We start from the raw sequence: 7357 nt of genomic DNA on the forward strand, positions 1-7357 counted from the left end.
ACAGCCTCAAAGCTAAAAGGAATAAAAAGAATTGGTATATTACAACTTTGGTTTGGTAAAATAAATAAATAAATAAAATGCCTTCTTAAGTAAAGCATTTGCATACATATATACACACAGAAAGAACAATAGCAATGATAAAAATAACTAACCAGTTTTCATAATCAACACATTTTAAACTCACAGATATAGGGAACTATTTGTTAAAGTATTTATCTAGCAAAAAGCTTTATATAAAATACGTGACGAGCTCCTACAAATCAGTGATGAAATATATCACATTTAAAAAGAAATGATGGGGAGGTGTCTTAGTTTGCATTTTATTGCTGTGAAGAGACACCATGACTATGGCATAACTTATAAACAAAGCCATTTCACTGGGGCTGGCTTACAGTTCAGAGATTCAGTCCATTGTCATCATGGCGGGAAGCATGGAGGCATGCAGGCAGACATGGTGCTGGAGAAGGAGCTGTGAGTTCTACATCTGGATCTGTAGGCAGCAGGAAAAGACAGTGAACCACTAGACCTGGCTTGAGCATCTGAAACCTCAGAGTCTGCCACCAGTGACACTAATAGTGACACTTTTTATGGGTCTATATGGCCATTTTTATTCAAAACGCCACAGAGGAACTGGGGACATGGCTCAGAGGCTAAGAGCACTTGCTGTTTTAGCAGAGGCACCCAGCAGCTCACAACTGCTTGTAACTCTAGCTCCAGGGAATCTTATGTCTTCTTTTGACCCCTATGGACCCTGCACAAATGTAGTTTGTATACATACATGCAGGCAAACACTTGCACACACACAAATCAATACATCTTTTAAAAAGTGATGAGGAGCCAGCAAGATGGCCATGGTGGTTTGAATAGGAATGCCCCATACACTCACATGCTCAAATGCTTGGTACATAAGGACGGGCACAATTAGGACATGTGACCTTGCTGGCAGAGGTGTGGCCTTGTTGAAAGAAATGTGTCACTGTGGGGGCAGGCTTTGAGGTCTCCTATGCTCAAGCTATGCCCGGTATGACACATAGTTCCCCTCTGGTGCCTTTGGGTCAAGATATAGAATTCTCAGCTCCTTCTCCAGTATCATGTCTGCCTGCATGCCTCCATGCTTCCCGCCATGATGATAACGGACTAAACTTCGGAACTGTAAGCCAACCCCAAATGAAATGTTTTCTTTGATAAGAGTTGCTTTGGTCATGGTGCCTCTTCACAGCAATAAAACCCTATCTAAGACAATGGCTTGGCAGGCAAAAGGCATTTGTTGCCAAGCCTGATGATCTGAGGTCAATTCCCAGAACCCACATGGTAGAAGGAGAGAACCAATTCCTACAAGTTGTCCTTTGACTGCCACATGTCCCTACAACCTACCACACACACACACAGACACACACACACAGACACACACACACAGACACACACACACACACGTAGAAATTTAAACTTTTTAAAAAGTGATTAAGGACCCTCAATTTTTTTAAAAGGCCAATAAGCATATTACAACAGACCTAACACCATTGTCACTAGGAAAACACCAATTAAAATCTCTGTCATCCAGACAGGTAGATCAATGGAAGAGAATTGAAGACCCAGAAATGAACCCACACACCTATGGCCACTTGATCTTTGACAAGGGAGCTAAAACCATCCAGTGGAAAAAAAGACAGCATTTCCAACAAATGGTGATGGCACAACTGGCGGTTATTATGTAGAAGAATGCGAATTGATACATTCTTATCTCCTTGTACAAAGCTCAAGTCTAAGTGGATCAAAGACCTCCACATAAAACCAGAGACACCGCAATAGAGGAGAAAGTGGGGAAAAGCCTCGAAGATATGGGCACAGGGGAAAAATTCCTGAACAGAACAGCAATGGCTTGTGCTGTAAGATCGAGAATTGACAAATGGGACCTCATAAAATTGCAAAGCTTCTGTAAGACCAAAGACGCTGTCAATAAGACAAAAAGACCACCAACAGATTGGGAAAGGAATTTTTCCAATCCTAAATCTGGTAGGGGACTAATATCTAATATATACAAAAAGCTCAAGAAGCTGGACTCCAGAAATTCAAATAACCCCATTAAAAATGGGGTACAGATCTAAACAAAGAATTCTCAGCTGAGAAATATCACAGGTCTGAGAAGCACCTGAAAAAATGTTCAGCATCTTTAATCATCAGGGAAATGCAAATCAGAACAACCTTGAGATTCCACCTCACACCAGTCAGAATGACTAAGATAAAAAATTCAGGTGACAGAAGATGCTGGGGAGGATGTGGAGAAAGAGCACTCGTCCATTGCTGGTGGGATTGCAAGCTTGTACAACCACTCTGGAAGTCAGCCTGGAGGTTCCTCAGAAAATTGGATGTACCGGAAGATCCAGCAATACCTCTCCTGGGCATATACCCAGAAGATGTTCCAACTGATAATAAGAACACATGCTCCACTATGTTCATAGCAGTCTTATTTATAATAGCCAGAAGCTGGAAAGAACCCAGATGTTCTTCAACAGAGGAATGTATACAGAAAATGTGGTACATTTACACAATGGAGTACTACTCAGCTATTAAAAACAATGAATTTATGAAATTCTAGGGCAAATATATATATCTGGAGGATATAATCCTTAGTGAGGTAACTCAATCACAAAAGAAGTTATTAGATATGCACTCACTGATAAGTGGATATTAACCCAGAAACTTAGAATACCCAAGATACAATTTGCAAAACACAAGAAAATCAAGAAGAAGGAAGACGAACGTGTGGATATTTCATTCCTCCTTAGAATAGGGAATAAAATACCCATGAAAGGAGTTACAGAGATAAAGTTTGGAGCTAAAACAAAGGGATGGACCATCCAGAGACTACCCCACCCGGGATCCATCCCATAATCAGCCACCAAACCCAGACACTATTGCATATGCTAGCAAGATTTTGCTGAAGGGACCCTGATATAGTAGTCTCATATGAGGCTATACCAGTGCCTGGCAAATACAGAAGTGGATGCTCACAGTCATCTATAAGATGGAACACAGGGCCCCCAATGGAGAAGCTAGAGAAAGCACCCAAGGAGCTGAAGGGGTCTGCAACCCTATAGGTGGAACAACAATATGAACTAACCAGTACCCCCAGAGCTCGTGTCTCTAGCTGCGTATGTAGCAAAAGATGGCCTAGTCGGCCATCATTGGGAAGAAAGGCCCCTTGGTATTGCAAACTTTATATGCCCCAGTACAGGGGAACACCAGGGCCAAGAAATGGGAGTGGGTGGGTAGGGGAGCAGGGCGGGGGAGGGTATAGGGAACTTTCAGGATAGCATTAGAAATGTAAATAAAGAAAATATCTAATTAAAAAATATGAAAAATGAAACCAAAAATAAAAATTAAAAAAATAAAAATAAAAAAATAACTCGGTCATCATGTGACATCTCTCAAAACTGCTGAAATCGCTACTGACGGCTGCTGAGTGACTCCCTTGGTATTTCTAAACCAAGATCCCATATGAAAGCGTTTGGATGTCTGTCCTTAGGCAGGTAATTAGACTTGGGCCAGGTCAGTGGGTTGAGTTCCCCATGATGGGATTAGTGTCCTTCGAAAGAAGGGAAGAGACTAGAGCTAACCCTCTCTCAGCCATCCACAAGGTAGGAAGAGAGCCTGTACCAAGTCCTCCACTGTAAGGAAACCGGATCTTGTACCTGCGGGCTTCAGCAGCACACGAAGTAAGTGTCTGCATGTCAAGTGCCTTGGCTAGCATTTCTGGTAGCCACAGTCTAAGCTGAATGGGACCAACTGACAGTAAAGGGGAGTGTTGGTTCTCCTGAAGGTCCAGATCATCTGGGAATCTGTTTAACATTTTCCTCTAAAGTTAAACATCTACTTACCTTGGCTTAATATTCCACACTAAGAAATGTACCCAGGTCTGTGAAGAATGCACACAGTCTCGACGTTCAGAATAACTACAAGCTGGAAGCATCCCGATCAATAGGAGACAGGATAAGCAAACTGCGTGCGCTGTGCAGCTCAATGACTAAAGGGAGAATTAGGATAGCTGTGACTACTTACCACTCAGGGATGGATTGGAAAATATTCAAAAGCCAGGTAGAAAATAATACAAATGACTATTCCATTTACACTGCATCTGAGAACAGACTAAATTAATCTATATGGCTAAAAAAAAAAATCAGAATGTGGTAGCAATAATAGCATAAGCAGACAGGAAAGGAAGCCAAACTGAAGCTTTTTAGGAGATGGGAAATACAATGTATTCTTCTCTAATGGTAGTTTTCTGGGCCACATAACTACTAAAACTGACAAAGCTGTAAGCTTAAGGTTGTGCACTGTGTATATTATATATAACATCTTTAAATAATTAATTAGTGGATGAATAATTGAGCCTCACATTATTGATATTTCTGAAACAGTTTCACCTCTAGAGCATAGCTTCTGAATGACGCTCCTTCCAATGAATAATACAGAAACAAGTCAAGGGTTCTGCGAAATTTTAGATATAGCACCTACACTCATGTCACAGCAATGCACAATCGCATTAAATATGTATAGAGGCATGTATATGCACGTATGCTTATATACTGATATAAGTAGATTAATTTTAATAATTTAGTACTTAGTTGACTATATTTCATTATCAATTATTACATCCGATTGATACTAGTATTAGTATCAATTGGCAATATTAGCAATTATATCTTCTTCCCTGAACTGTGAGGAATACAGTCTTCTTTTGGTCTGTCCATACAATCTGCCAGATCCTATCAGATTATGAAAGGAATTCATATCTTATTGTCAGCTACAAGAGAATACAGGAAGAAAGGTCACAATGTAGCCGGCCATAGTCATTTGTTATTTTACTTGATTTTAATTTAATAACATGTACATCATTTAAACACCACATTTAAACCCACATGAGCAAGTAGCAATACCAGATATTCTTTGGGATGTAAATGACTTCTTCAAGTTGTGTCTTATATGAGTTTATCGGTTTAACTTAAATATTGAACCTTTCTCAATAAGATGAATATCCTTAAGGGAGAGGACTCAGGCTGCAACAGCATACCAACTTCAGTCTAGGTCAGTGGTTCTCAACCTTCCTAATGCTGTGAACCATTAACCCAGCCCCTCATGTCATAGTGACCCCAACCATAAAAAGAAAAAAATTTTGTTGCTATGCCATAAATGTAATTTTGCTACTGTTATGATCATAATGCAAATATCTGTTTTTGCCAATGGTTTTGGGTGATCCCTATGAAAGCATCAATTGACCCAAAGGGGGTCATGACCCACAGGTTGAGAACCATTGGTCTAGTACATGGTTACTCAGTAAACAATTATTTATTCCTTATAGAGGTTCACAGAGCCCAAAAGCATATCTCTAGATATTTTTCTTCTCCTCTCCAATAATCAACATCTTTTTTTTTCTCCTAACAGGCTCCAAACCATCCTACGCCTTGCTCTTTAAAGTCAGTATATTTCCATTTTTATTTCAGAACAGGTGAAAGAAACACACCCTTCTCACTCCGCAGACGTGTGCTCATGGGTATTGCACAATCTATGAGTCGCCGGCTAGGCACAGCTCCTCCGCTCACGTGCCTCCATCTCTCTGCCCCGACTGAAGCTCCCTCTTCTCATCAAGACTGATTCCCGCCCCCACCCCCACCCCCCGCCCCGACGAATGTATTCTTTCCTTTAGGCATCTTCTCTTTCAGAAAATGTCTAATGACATAGCTTGCCCAGCTCCTGGAGCCTGTAGTACTGCACTTCATTCTGGTCAGCTGTGCCAGATTTCTCATTATGCGGCTGCCTGCGTCTTTATTAGACTGGGAGTCTGCTAATCACAGCGTGAAGCACGGACTCCCATACCCTCCAAACCTTGCGGTGTGGGGCTGGATTCATGTGCGCTGAGAATGAGGGACTAGTCCTACTGAATACCGAGTTCACACATCTGGCCGACGACATCCCCACACGCTGCCTGCGTCTATGGTAGGCAGTTAGTAACTAGCGGTTTTAGTTGTAAATTCTAGAGCTGACGTTGATGTAATCAAACTACCGTTTGTGAATAGGACGTGTGTGGAGTGAGATTAGAGGAAGAAAGAAATGGCTTTGAACTGCACTCCAATGGGCACATGGGATTTGTGGGTTAGAGCAGAGCCTGACCACTTCATGTGTGTGGAAACCCCTTGCCAACAGTCTGCAGAGACAGAAACAGCAGTTCAAGTAGGAAGAACACCCTGGACTTCAGGAACTCAGATCTGAAGGGCCTGACTCCCTAACTCAAACGCCAGAGAGAGCGACTGTCCTTTACCTGCCGCCCACGCCCACGGGCCTCTCTTCTCCAAATCTTCCCCCAGTGGATTGGCACTTACCATCCCAGGGGTAAACAAGTCCACTCATAGAGCTGTAAGTGCCAGAAGCCATTATATATGTTGTCCTGTCAAGCCATGTGATGGATGTCTTATTCTAGACTCAAACGAACGAAACAGAAGAAGGGTGGGATTGCCAATTTGATATGGTTCCTTTTATTCTGCATCTTTGTAAATTTTGCTATTTGGCATGATATTGACTTTTCTAAGAGAAAAGTAGGTAAGATGTGGCCTTTGTCTCCAGAGCCCTATCTCCTCAATAGGTAAGTTAGTATAAATATCTCAGATGATTATAAACTCAGTAAGTACTCAAGGCCTAACTATTAGTACAGACAAACCAGCTTGTTAATACATTGCATAACCACCTGCCATCTTCAATTGAATACTCCATTTGAGAGACGAGTCCTTTAAATATTTAGTCTCAACAGTCTAAGAACTGGGAGCATAGTATTTGAGGAATTTCTACGCAAACAGAGACTTTATCTGAACACATCAGACTTGTATCTTGGCAGTGTCCTCTCTTATAAAAATATATTGTTTTTATGCCTGAATATTAAGTAGAATAAATGCACATGAAAAAAAAAAGACAAGCTACAGCAAGCAAGCATGGCCATAAAAACAAACAAAATAAACATAGTTTTAAAATAATATGCTCCTGACTGATCCAGCAAGATGGATCTCCCGGTGTGCATGCTAGAAATATAACTTCAATATCTGAGCTTCATGTTTATTGGCTTTTTTTTGTATTAAAAATTCACTCTTTAATAACACATCAGAGGAACAATAAAACTGATTTCAAACGGGAATAATTTAGTTCTCTGGGAGGTAATCACTTCGACCCTGATTTAGAATAATTTAAAGCACATGAGCTCTCTATAAGGGTCACAGTTACTCCAGGAGGATTGCAGGAGGTGATTACAAGTTTCAGAGACTAGTGTTTGTGGGGGAAAAAAAGCAGGGGGTGGGAGGGATAGGGAGAGCCA

At 41.1% G+C, this 7357-nt stretch overlaps 1 long non-coding RNA gene across 1 annotated transcript; it reads right to left on the reverse strand.

Annotated features, from left to right (window-relative positions):
• Positions 1-460: 460 nt before the first annotated feature.
• Gm41388 lies at positions 461-6275 on the reverse strand. The gene is made up of 3 exons (XR_001781598.2): positions 5522-6275; positions 3879-4804; positions 461-490 (listed from the first exon to the last, which is right to left on the reverse strand). It is a non-coding gene; the product is annotated as a predicted gene, 41388 (long non-coding RNA).
• Between the last annotated feature and the right edge of the window lie 1082 nt (positions 6276-7357).

Source organism: Mus musculus, chromosome 15 (assembly GCF_000001635.26).
Source record: "Mus musculus strain C57BL/6J chromosome 15, GRCm38.p6 C57BL/6J".
Lineage (NCBI taxonomy): Eukaryota > Metazoa > Chordata > Mammalia > Rodentia > Muridae > Mus > Mus musculus.